The sequence below is a fragment of the Phalangium opilio genome, unplaced genomic scaffold (genome assembly GCF_054372755.1).
Source record: "Phalangium opilio isolate 3A_F unplaced genomic scaffold, DU_Popi_V2 ptg001170l_1, whole genome shotgun sequence".
Taxonomy (NCBI): domain Eukaryota; kingdom Metazoa; phylum Arthropoda; class Arachnida; order Opiliones; family Phalangiidae; genus Phalangium; species Phalangium opilio.
This window is the reverse complement of record NW_028324255.1, coordinates 3,006,605-3,019,374: the sequence shown is the minus strand read 5'-3', so window position 1 is coordinate 3,019,374 and position 12,770 is coordinate 3,006,605. Positions and strand designations below refer to the sequence as shown.

Sequence of the window (12,770 nt, the reverse complement as noted above, 5' to 3'; positions counted from 1 at the left end):
TGTGAAGTGAGATATGTCAATCCACGGCTCGTCTATCTTCTTTTGAAGTAGATTGACCAAAGTGTGACTTTTACGGTTCACCGTAGGCATCAAATCCACAAATTTTTTGAAATGAAATACCGGGTTTATCATTTTTCGCTTTATTTGCCATAACTCTTTCTCACTGTGCATAAAACAAAGGCATTTAATAATCTCGCTCAGAAATGCGTATGAAGACTGTCGACTTTCCATGGAACGCGTGTTCAAATTTGATTTATGGAGGTGCCATAAATAACCTCTGTTCGAACACTAAAGTTTCCAAAAACTAAAGAATCTTCTCAATGAAACCAACATACTCTCTTGTCCATCGTGTGTCTCTATTTCTATAAGATATCACAGAACCAGTCGGACCTCGTACACTAGGGCTGAGCTAAAACTAGCCAAGTTTAGCAATTTGTCCAGCAGGAAAGCAGCTTTTTCAAACGAATTAATTACAATTACAAATTTCTTATTAATTACTTGTCTAATTAAGGTGAGAAAAGAAGCCGTAAGTAACAAATAACACCATAAAAGCGCCCATGCGTTTCCTGTTCCGCCTTTGGTAATGCAAGGTTTAATGCACAGCTGTGCTAATTAATTAGTTAGCTAATTAAAATTCTAATTAGCTTTTTTTTTACTAATTTAAAATCATAATTGAGTTTTTTATTACTTTACTGCTAATTGGGAAGTAATTATAATTAATTAGTATACATCGGAAAGGTAATTATCAAATTAATAATTAATTAGATTTAGTTTTGGCTAATTAGCGAATTGGATTTTCAATTAACCTCTTTCGGCAATTTGAAGTAAAAAAATTACTTCCCAATTAGCAGAAAAATAATTAAAATTCAATTACCATTTTCAATTAGTAAAAAACTGCAATAACGTGGAGAAACAGTAATAAACATAGCTGTGCTAATTAGCTGCCAACTAATTAAGTTATAATTAGCAGTTAGATAAATGTTTATGAATTAGTTTATTAGCCTACTAGCAATTAGATTAATATTTACGAATTAATTAATTAGTCAATTAGCAATTAGATTAATATGTATGAATAATTAATTAGCCAATTAGCAATTAGATTAATATTTATGAATTTACTAATTAGCCAATTAGCAATTAGATTAATATTTATGAATTAATTATTTAGCCAAATAGCAATAAGAAATTAATTAAATTCAATTAGAAATTAGAAATTTTTCAAACTAATCTTATTAATCGCATGCAAAGATCATGCAATTTCCTACGTTTTAATCTAGATATATTCGCAATTAAATTAACTGACATCCGTTAACCCTTAGCACATGTATAAAATAACATAGTACCAGCTTATCCATAGTATACTCTTTGTCTTGTATATACTTAAACTTGATTGTTGTTCTTTCGTTGTACACAATGTGCATGTTCACGTGAGTCTGTAAATGACTTTTTTCATGTACAATAAACATTCTTTCATTTCATAATTAATTACAAATTTCTTATTAATTACTTGTCTAATTGAGGTGAAAAAGAAACCGTAAGTATCAAATATCACCATAAAAGTCCCCATGGGTTTCCTGTTCCGCCTTTGGTAATGCAAGGTTCAATGCAGAGCTGTGCTAATTAATTAGTTAGATAATTAAAATTCTAATTAATTTGCATTTTTACTAATTTAAAATTATAATTGAATTTTAATTACTTTACTGCTAATTGGGAAGTAATTATAATTAATTAGTTTACATCGGAAAGGTAATTATCTAATTAAAAATTAATTAGATTTAGTTTTGGCTAATTAGCCAATTGGATTTTCAATTAATCTCTTTCGCCGATTTAAAGAAAAAAATTACTTCCCAATTAGCAGTAAAGTAATTAAAATTCAATTACCATTTTCAATTAGTAAAAACTGTAGGTGTAAAGAACGTTTTCTTTCTTACCACAACTTTCCGAAAGAGACTGCCACTAGAAAGAAGTGGATTAATTCTATAACAACAGCTGTAGGACCTCTGTCCACTGATATCTCCAGTTTACGGATTTGTTCAAAACATTTTACAAAATCAGATTTCTTTCCCACCACTGGAAAGAGACTACGTAGAGCGCTCAAACCGTACGGTTCGCGATTCCATCCTAATTTGGAGATGAAATTAATGTAACCGATGAAATTATCCCTAAACTGACTCTCCGTAATTTGACTCTCGAGCAACAATCTGAAGCATTAGAAGAAATGGGAGCGTTGTCCTTTGATCATAGATTGAAGCATGAACCCGCTGCTTTTTCAAATATTCAGGCAACACATCAATACCCAGTGTCACACCTCTGTGGGTTTGATTGTTAATCCACAATTTTGCTTCCTTGGGGCAAGCCCCGATTGCCTTATACTGGTTGAGGACCAGCTGTACTTAGTGGAGATCAAATGCCCTTACACTATTTTCAAGAATAAAGAAACTATCAGAGGAAAAGCAGCTTCGGGTAACTTTTACCTTTACTTTGACGAAGAAACGGATGAACTGGAACGTCTATCATCAGATTCAGGGTCAGCTTTTCGTGTGTAACGTACCCGTATGCTTTTGGGCAGTATTTGTGCCACCCGATAACATCGAAATCTTGATGATAGTGAAAGACAACCAATTCATCAATGATACCTTGCTTCCAAAATTATCCTCTAAATATTTCATTAGTCTCCTAGGCCTACCTCATTTTGCCATAGAAATGTTCGAAAAGCCTAAAAAATAAATTTTCCAAGTCACAAAAGTACAGCCTCTTTTCTCTATGTGCAAATCAAATCTACATTATGGCCATGACCAAGGCTTAGCTCGCCTTTAATGTTTTTATTACTAATAAATGTATAAAAAAAGACTCTTACCTTCAGAAAACGGTGGTATTTCCTCGAAAGTAAGTAGAAATACAAGTTCCAAGTGTTTTTTAAACGATTTTACAGGTGTAAAATTTATAAAATACGTTTTTCTGCTCTTAGCTCGTATAAAATGGAGTAATGGCATCTCCGAGGGTTTGACTTATTATGCCCTATAGGGGGTTAACATAGAGTGCCACTACTCTAAGCTCATCCTTTAATTTAGTTTCGAAAGTTCCCGATAGATGGCGTTTTATACGGCTACCCCCAGAAAATAGCGGCAGTCTGCTCGTTGCCCCTTCCACGTTTTTTTCGTTAAGCCTAAGCCAGCGAAGTGGATCTAGACCCTTTATAGTTTTACTATATCTATGGGTGGGATCGACCACCGAAGGTTTTCGCAATTGCGCTTTTTCCTTACTATTATAATGGAAACGAATCGTATATATACCCCAAAATTTGAAGAAAGCGGGAAGAGGGGTACCCTTCACTGTAAACGTCAATATTAGCAAAGTTTGAGAAGATAATAGGTATAACTTTATTTTAAACGATTTAACTATTATTAATGTTAATTATTGAAGATTAAAATAATTAAAAATAATTATATTTATTTAAATATTAAAGATAATCTTGTTTCTCAACTCAAAATTATTACGGAAAGAGTTAAAAAGCAGTCTATGTTTTTGTCTGTGTGTGTCCGTCCATTGTTACACTAGTGCGTCGTGTTAGCAGTTAGCCTTGTGTTGATGTGTTAAGAAATCATACAGAACCTTAATATTCCCTTTTTCCATAATATAAAGTGAATATGTGGAAGTATTTTTCGTAATTATGATGCATTTAGTACTTTTGTAGCTTTAAAGCTCTGTTTCATTTTGATATTCCAAAGATTTTTTTAATATTGTTATTTGAAATGGCTGTTTATATATTACTTAAGCTATACTACATCTGTATATACAATAATCCTTGGTTGAGTGATTTCATGAAGAAAACTAAGACCTAGACTCCGGCGGGTATATTAAGTATCATCCGCAATAGGCTTAGTGAAACAAAGAGTAAATAATTGAGGCCTGAGGTGAAGTAAACTTTGGGCTTTGATTTTCGTGTCTGAAATGAAGAGACATCAACGGTTCAGAGTGAGCCGAAAGTTAAATACACTGTTAAATAATCAGGTTAAGATTTTAAAATAGAAGAAAAGATCATGGTGGCAATTAGAATAGTAAAAGGGCTAATGGTAAACGGGTAGTAGCTACAGACCTTTTATTCTCTTTATGGTGCGCATTGACTATCAGTGCGTCTAGCTACAATTTAGCTTTGGTGTTATTTAACGTTGGCAAACTAAGAATATTGTTGAGGTGAGACAAAGAAGATACACGCCCCAGGAATGGAAAGTGTAGCTTCCTCTAGTGTAAATTTTTGTCTCTCCCCTCCTAGTACGCTCCAAAGGCAGGCTCGGTTGACCGAGGTATTTCCGGCTACATTGAAATTGCATAGACCGGAAGTTCCTTGGTCAACCCAACCCCGACACATAGCTTCCATTCCCGGAGCGTATATTTTCTTTGGGTGAGACGAGACGATAGTGTTTACACTGCAAACCAGTTGTGAATGTAGCTATCAGAATATACGGTAAACAGCTGAAGCGTAGACTTCATTTCCTGATCTTTTCCCCATTGACTGATTTCCATGTGTCCAAGATTTATCCTTATTGGATGTAAAATGTCGTCTGCTATACTGTATTATTCGCTATGCTTGGAATACTGCTTCAATATTTCGTAAATTTTTACTTCAAAAAAGAGAAATAATTCCATATCTAGGTAAATAAGTTTGTAGTAGTAGACCTCTTGACTCGGAGAGGTAATATTTTGGTTTTCCCAACTTGTTTCATATCTATTGGAATTTAAAAGAGGAAAATAAAGTCAAAAAGCCAACGGAACGCACTGTTCCTAAGTGGTCTCCCTCCCAAGTTCTGACTGCGCTCGACGCTGCTAAACTTCCGTGATCGGACGAGAACCGGTGTTTTCAGAGTGATATGGCCGTTGCCGAGAGTGCTAGTTAATAATTCGAATTTAAATTAAGTGAAACAAATTAACCTTCATCTTTTTAAAACAATAACAAAAAGATAATATGTTTGCTTTTTTCATATCTATTGGAATTTAAAAGAGGAAAAAAAAGTCAAAAACCAAAGGAACACAGTGTGCCTAAGTGGTCTCCCTCCCAAGTACTGACTGCACTCGACGCTGCTCATTTTCGGTGATCGGACGAGAAACGGTGTATCCAGAGTGATATGGCCGTTGCCGAGAGTGCTAGTTAATTTGAATTTAATTAACCTTCATCTTTATAAAACAATAACAAAAAGAAGATATGTTTGCTTTTTTCATATCTGGTGGAATTTTAAAGAGGAAACAAAAAGGAAAAAGCCAACGGCACGCTGTGTTACCAAGTACTGACTGCGCTCGACGCTGCTTAACTATGGTGATCGGACGAGAAACGGTGTTTTCAGTGTGATATGGCCGTTGCCAAGAGTGCTAGTTTATAATTCGAATTTAAATTAAGTGAGACAAATTAACCTTCATCTTTTTAAAACAATAACAAAAAGAAAATAAGTTTGCTTTTTTCATATCTATTGGAATTTAAAAGATAAAAAAAAAGTGAAAAAGCTAAAGGCACGCAGTGTTCCTAAGTGGTCTCCCTCTCAAGTACTGACTGCGCTCGACGCTGCTTAACTTCGGTAATCGGACGAGAAACGGTGTATTCAGCGTAGAAATCGCTGAACGCGCTAACCATTGCGCCACGGAAGCCCAAAAATTAAATGTTCGTCAGGTATTGTGGAAAAACTCTGACTTTTTACGTTACATCTGAGACTTCACAACACCGCTCCCGGGTGGGCTTGAACCACCAACCTTTCGGTGAACAGATGAACGCGCTAACCATTGCGCCACGGAAGCCTAAAAATTAAATGTCGTCAGGTATTGTTGAAAAACTTCGTCTTTTGAAGTTACATTTGAGACCTCACAACACCGCTCCCAGGTGGGCTCGAACCACCAACCTTTCGATTAACAGCCGAACTCGTTATATAGTTTGGTGGTTCGAGCCCATCCGGGAGCGGTGTTGTGAGGTCTCAGATTTGACGTATAAAGTCAAAGTTTTTCCACAATACCTGACGACCATAAAATTTCAGAGCTTCCGTGGGTCAATCAATACCGCGTTCGGATTTTAACCGATAATTTGTTGGTTCGAGCCCATCCGGGAGCGTTATTGTGAGGTCACAGGTGTAACGTAAAAAGTCATAAGTTTTCCAACAATACCTGAGGACCTTTTAATTTTTGGCCTTCCGTGGCGCAATGGTTAGCGCGTTCAGCTGTTATTCAAAAGGTTGGTGGTTCAAGCCCACCCGGGAGCGGTGTTGTGAGGTCTCAGATGTAACGTTAAAAGTCAGAGTTTTTCTACAATACCTGACGAACATTTAATTTTTGGGCTTCCGTGGCGCAATGGTTAGCGCGTTCAGCTGTTAACCGAAAGGTTGGTGGTTCCAGCCCACCCGGGAGAGGTGTTGTGGGGTCTAAGATGTAGCGTAAAAAGTCATAAGTTTTCCACAATACCTGACAACCATTTAATTTTTGAGCTTCTGTGGCACAATGGTTAGCGCGTTCGGCTGTTAATCGAAAGGTTGGTGGTTCGAGCCCACCTGGGAGCGGTGTTGTGAGGTCTCAAATGTAACTTCAAAAGACGAAGTTTTTCAACAATACCTGACGACATTTAATTTTTAGGCTTCCGTGGCGCAATGGTTAGCGCGTTCATCTTTTAACCGAAAGGTTGGTGGTTCAAGCCCACCCGGGAAAGGTGTTGTGAAGTCTCAGATGTAACGTAAAAAGTCAGAGTTTTTCCACAATACCTGACGAACATTTAATTTTTGGGCTTCCGTGGCGCAATGGTTAGCGCGTTCAGCGATTTCTACGCTGAATACACCGTTTCTCGTCCGATTACCGAAGTTAAGCAGCGTCGAGCGCAGTCAGTACTTGAGAGGGAGACCACTTAGGAACACTGCGTGCCTTTAGCTTTTTCACTTTTTTTTTATCTTTTAAATTCCAATAGATATGAAAAAAGCAAACTTATTTTCTTTTTGTTATTGTTTTAAAAAGATGAAGGTTAATTTGTCTCACTTAATTTAAATTCGAATTATTAACTAGCACTCTTGGCAACGGCCATATCACACTGAAAACACCATTTCTCGTCCGATCACCATAGTTAAGCAGCGTCGAGCGAAGTCAGTACTTGGTAACACAGCGTGCCGTTGGCTTTTTCCTTTTTGTTTCCTCTTTAAAATTCCACCAGATATGAAAAAAGCAAACATATCTTCTTTTTGTTATTGTTTTATAAAGATGAAGGTTAATTAAATTCAAATTAACTAGCACTCTCGGCAACGGCCATATCACTCTGAATACACCGTTTCTCGTCCGATCAGCGAAGTTGAGCAGCGTCGAGTGCAGTCAGTACTTGGGAGGGAGACCACTTAGGCACACTGTGTTCCTTTGGTTTTTGACTTTTTTTTCCTCTTTTAAATTCCAATAGATATGAAAAAAGCAAACATATTATCTTTTTGTTATTGTTTTAAAAAGATGAAGGTTAATTTGTTTCACTTAATTTAAATTCGAATTATTAACTAGCACTCTCGGCAACGGCCATATCACTCTGAAAACACCGGTTCTCGTCCGATCACGGAAGTTAAGCAGCGTCGAGCGCAGTCAGAACTTGGGAGGGAGACCACTTAGGAACAGTGCGTTCCGTTGGCTTTTTGACTTTATTTTTCTCTTTTAAATTCCAATAGATATGAAAAAAGCAAACATATTTTCTTTTTGTTATAGTTTTAAAAAGATGAAGGTTAATTTGTTTCACTTAATTTAAATTCGAATTATTAACTAGCACTCTTGGCAACGGCCATATCACGCTGAAAACCCCGGTTCTGGTCCGATCACCGAAGTTAAGCAGCGTCGAGCGCAGTCAGTGCTTGGGAACACTGCGTGCCGTTGGCTTTTTCCTTTTTGTTTCCTCTTTTAAATTCCACCAGATATGAAAAAGCAAACATATCTTCTTTTTGTTATAGTTTAATAAAGATGAAGGTTAAATAAATTCAAATTATTAACTAGTACTCTCGGCAACGGCCATATCACGCTGAATACACCGTTTCTCGTCCGATCGCGGAAGTTAAGCAGCGTCGGGCGCAGTTAGTACTTGGGAGGGAGACCACTTAGGAACACTGCGTGCCGTTAGCTTTTTCACTTTTTTTTTTATCTTTTAAATTCCAATAGATATGAAAAAAGCAAACTTATTTTCTTTTTGTTATTGTTTTAAAAAGATGAAGGTTAATTTGTCTCACTTAATTTAAATTCGAATTATTAACTAGCACTCTTGGCAACGGCCATATCACACTGAAAACACCATTTCTCGTCCGATCACCATAGTTAAGCAGCGTCGAGCGAAGTCAGTACTTGGTAACACAGCGTGCCGTTGGCTTTTTCCTTTTTGTTTCCTCTTTAAAATTCCACCAGATATGAAAAAAGCAAACATATCTTCTTTTTGTTATTGTTTTATAAAGATGAAGGTTAATTAAATTCAAATTAACTAGCACTCTCGGCAACGGCCATATCACTCTGAATACACCGTTTCTCGTCCGATCAGCGAAGTTGAGCAGCGTCGAGTGCAGTCAGTACTTGGGAGGGAGACCACTTAGGCACACTGTGTTCCTTTGGTTTTTGACTTTTTTTTCCTCTTTTAAATTCCAATAGATATGAAAAAAGCAAACATATTATCTTTTTGTTATTGTTTTAAAAAGATGAAGGTTAATTTGTTTCACTTAATTTAAATTCGAATTATTAACTAGCACTCTCGGCAACGGCCATATCACTCTGAAAACACCGGTTCTCGTCCGATCACGGAAGTTAAGCAGTGTCGAGCGCAGTCAGAACTTGGGAGGGAGACCACTTAGGAACAGTGCGTTCCGTTGGCTTTTTGACTTTATTTTTCTCTTTTAAATTCCAATAGATATGAAAAAAGCAAACATATTTTCTTTTTGTTATAGTTTTAAAAAGATGAAGGTTAATTTGTTTCACTTAATTTAAATTCGAATTATTAACTAGCACTCTTGGCAACGGCCATATCACGCTGAAAACCCCGGTTCTGGTCCGATCACCGAAGTTAAGCAGCGTCGAGCGCAGTCAGTGCTTGGGAACACTGCGTGCCGTTGGCTTTTTCCTTTTTGTTTCCTCTTTTAAATTCCACCAGATATGAAAAAGCAAACATATCTTCTTTTTGTTATAGTTTAATAAAGATGAAGGTTAAATAAATTCAAATTATTAACTAGTACTCTCGGCAACGGCCATATCACGCTGAATACACCGTTTCTCGTCCGATCGCGGAAGTTAAGCAGCGTCGGGCGCAGTTAGTACTTGGGAGGGAGACCACTTAGGAACACTGCGTGCCGTTAGCTTTTTCACTTTTTTTTCTCTTTTAAATTCCAATAGATATGAAAAAAGCAAACTTATTTTCTTTTTGTTATTGTTTTAAAAAGATGAAGGTTAATTTGTCTCACTTAATTTAAATTCGAATTATTAACTAGCACTCTTGGCAACGGCCATATCACACTGAAAACACCGTTTCTCGTCCGATCACCATAGTTAAGCAGCGTCGAGCGCAGTCAGTACTTGGTAACACAGCGTGCCGTTGGCTTTTTCCATTTTTTTTCCTCTTTAAAATTCCACCAGATATGAAAAAAGCAAACATATCTTCATTTTGTTATAGTTTTATAAAGATGAAGGTTAAATAAATTCAAATTATTAACTAGCACTCTCGGCAACGGCCATATCACGCTGAATACACCGTTTCTCGTCCGATCACCGAAGTTAAGCAGCGTCGGGCGCATTCAGTACATGGGAGGGAGACCACTTAGGAACACTGCGTGCCGTTAGCTTTTTCACTTTTTTTTCTCTTTTAAATTCCAATAGATATGAAAAAAGCAAACATATTTTCTTTTGGTTATTGTTTTAAAAAGATGAAGGTTAATTTGTCTCACTTAATTTAAATTCGAATTATTAACTAGCACTCTTGGCAACAGCCATATCACACTGAATACACCGTTTCTCGTCCGATCACCGAAGTTAAGCAGCGTCGGGCGCAGTCAGTACTTGGGAGGGAGACCACTTAGGAACACTGCGTGCCGTTAGTTTTTTCACTTTTTTTTCTCTTTTAAATTCCAATAGATATGAAAAAAGCAAACTTATTTTCTTTTTGTTATTGTTTTAAAAAGATGAAGGTTAATTTGTCTCACTTAATTTAAATTCGAATTATTAACTAGCACTCTTGGCAACGGCCATATCACACTGAAAACACCGTTTCTCGTCCGATCACCATAGTTAAGCAGCGTCGAGCGCAGTCAGTACTTGGTAACACAGCGTGCCGTTGGCTTTTTCCTTTTTGTTTCCTCTTTAAAATTCCACCAGATATGAAAAAAGCAAACATATCTTCTTTTTGTTATTGTTTTATAAAGATGAAGGTTAAATAAATTCAAATTATTAAGTAGCACTCTCGGCAACGGCTATATCACGCTGAAAACACCGTTTCTCGTCCGATCACCATAGTTAAGCAGCGTCGAGCGCAGTCAGTACTTGGTAACACAGCGTGCCGTTGGCTTTTTCCTTTTTGTTTCCTCTTTAAAATTCCACCAGATATGAAAAAAGCAAACATATCTTCTTTTTGTTATTGTTTTATAAAGATGAAGGTTAAAAAATTCAAATTATTAACTAGCACTCTCGGCAACGGCCATACCACGCTGAATACACCGTTTCTTGTCCGATCACCGAAGTTAAGCAGCGTCGGGCGCAGTCAGTTCTTGGGAGGGAGACCACTTAGGAACACTGCGTGCCGTTAGCTTTTTCACTTTTTTTTGTCTTTTAAATTCCAATAGATATGAAAAAAGCAAACATATTTTCTTTTTGTCATTGTTTTAAAAAGATGATGGTTAATTTGTCTCACTTAATTTAAATTCGAATTATTAACTAGCACTCTTGGCAACAGCCATATTACACTGAAAACACCGTTTCTCGTCCGATCACCATAGTTAAGCAGCGTCGAGCGCAGTCAGTACTTGGTAACACAGCGTGCCGTTGGCTTTTTCCTTTTTGTTTCCTCTTTAAAATTCCACCAGATATGAAAAAAGCAAACATATCTTCTTTTTGTTATTGTTTTATAAAGATGAAGGTTAAATAAATTCAAATTATTAAGTAGCACTCTCGGCAACGGCCATACCACGCTGAATACACCGTTTCTTGTCCGATCACCGAAGTTAAGCAGCGTCGGGCGCAGTCAGTTCTTGGGAGGGAGACCACTTAGGAACACTGCGTGCCGTTAGCTTTTTCACTTTTTTTTCTCTTTTAAATTCCAATAGATATGAAAAAAGCAAACTTATTTTCTTTTTGTTATTGTTTTAAAAAGATGAAGGTTAATTTGTCTCACTTAATTTAAATTCGAATTATTAACTAGCACTCTTGGCAACGGCCATATCACACTGAAAACACCGTTTCTCGTCCGATCACCATAGTTAAGCAGCGTCGAGCGCAGTCAGTACTTGGTAACACAGCGTGCCGTTGGCTTTTTCCATTTTTTTTCCTCTTTAAAATTCCACCAGATATGAAAAAAGCAAACATATCTTCTTTTTGTTAGAGTTTTATAAAGATGAAGGTTAAATAAATTCAAATTATTAACTAGCACTCTCGGCAACGGCCATATCACGCTGAATACACCGTTTCTCGTCCGATCACCGAAGTTAAGCAGCGTAGGGCGCAGTCAGTACTTGGGAGGGAGACCACTTAGGAACACTGCGTGCCGTTAGCTTTTTCACTTTTTTTTTCTCTTTTAAATTCCAATAGATATGAAAAAAGCAAACTTATTTTCTTTTTGTTATTGTTTTAAAAAGATGAAGGTTAATTTGTCTCACTTAATTTAAATTCGAATTATTAACTAGCACTCTTGGCAACGGCCATATCACACTGAAAACACCGTTTCTCGTCCGATCACCATAGTTAAGCAGCGTCGAGCGCAGTCAGTACTTGGTAACACAGCGTGCCGTTGGCTTTTTCCTTTTTGTTTCCTCTTTAAAATTCCACCAGATATGAAAAAAGCAAACATATCTTCTTTTTGTTATTGTTTTATAAAGATGAAGGTTAAATAAATTCAAATTATTAATTAGCACTCTCGGCAACGGCTATATCACGCTGAAAACACCGTTTCTCGTCCGATCACCATAGTTAAGCAGCGTCGAGCGCAGTCAGTACTTGGTAACACAGCGTGCCGTTGGCTTTTTCCTTTTTGTTTCCTCTTTAAAATTCCACCAGATATGAAAAAAGCAAACATATCTTCTTTTTGTTAATGTTTTATTAAGATGAAGGTTAAATAAATTCAAATTATTAAGTAGCACTCTCGGCAACGGCTATATCACGCTGAAAACACCGTTTCTCGTCCGATCACCATAGTTAAGCAGCGTCGAGCGCAGTCAGTACTTGGTAACACAGCGTGCCGTTGGCTTTTTCCTTTTTGTTTCCTCTTTAAAATTCCACCAGATATGAAAAAAGCAAACATATCTTCTTTTTGTTATTGTTTTATAAAGATGAAGGTTAAAAAATTCAAATTATTAACTAGCACTCTCGGCAACGGCCATACCACGCTGAATACACCGTTTCTTGTCCGATCACCGAAGTTAAGCAGCGTCGGGCGCAGTCAGTTCTTGGGAGGGAGACCACTTGGGAACACTGCGTGCCGTTAGCTTTTTCACTTTTTTTTTTCTTTTAAATTCCAATAGATATGAAAAAAGCAAACTTATTTTCTTTTTGTTATTGTTTTAAAAAGATGAAGGTTAATTTGTCTCACTTAATTTAAATTCGAA

The 12,770-nt window shown here is 36.8% G+C and overlaps 11 pseudogenes; 10 read left to right on the top strand and 1 right to left on the bottom strand.

Annotated features, from left to right (window-relative positions):
* Positions 1 to 4,761: 4,761 nt before the first annotated feature.
* On the bottom strand, positions 4,762 to 4,880 carry LOC149584161 (5S ribosomal RNA; annotated as a pseudogene).
* A 2,630-nt stretch (positions 4,881 to 7,510) lies between these two features.
* On the top strand, positions 7,511 to 7,629 carry LOC149584160 (5S ribosomal RNA; annotated as a pseudogene).
* A 361-nt stretch (positions 7,630 to 7,990) lies between these two features.
* On the top strand, positions 7,991 to 8,109 carry LOC149584159 (5S ribosomal RNA; annotated as a pseudogene).
* A 615-nt stretch (positions 8,110 to 8,724) lies between these two features.
* LOC149584158 (5S ribosomal RNA) lies at positions 8,725 to 8,843 on the top strand (annotated as a pseudogene).
* Positions 8,844 to 9,204: 361 nt separating this feature from the next.
* On the top strand, positions 9,205 to 9,323 carry LOC149584157 (5S ribosomal RNA; annotated as a pseudogene).
* Positions 9,324 to 9,684: 361 nt separating this feature from the next.
* On the top strand, positions 9,685 to 9,803 carry LOC149584156 (5S ribosomal RNA; annotated as a pseudogene).
* Positions 9,804 to 9,939: 136 nt separating this feature from the next.
* LOC149584155 (5S ribosomal RNA) lies at positions 9,940 to 10,058 on the top strand (annotated as a pseudogene).
* A 585-nt stretch (positions 10,059 to 10,643) lies between these two features.
* LOC149584154 (5S ribosomal RNA) lies at positions 10,644 to 10,762 on the top strand (annotated as a pseudogene).
* A 361-nt stretch (positions 10,763 to 11,123) lies between these two features.
* On the top strand, positions 11,124 to 11,242 carry LOC149584153 (5S ribosomal RNA; annotated as a pseudogene).
* Positions 11,243 to 11,603: 361 nt separating this feature from the next.
* LOC149584152 (5S ribosomal RNA) lies at positions 11,604 to 11,722 on the top strand (annotated as a pseudogene).
* An 811-nt stretch (positions 11,723 to 12,533) lies between these two features.
* On the top strand, positions 12,534 to 12,652 carry LOC149584151 (5S ribosomal RNA; annotated as a pseudogene).
* The last annotated feature ends 118 nt before the right edge of the window (positions 12,653 to 12,770 follow it).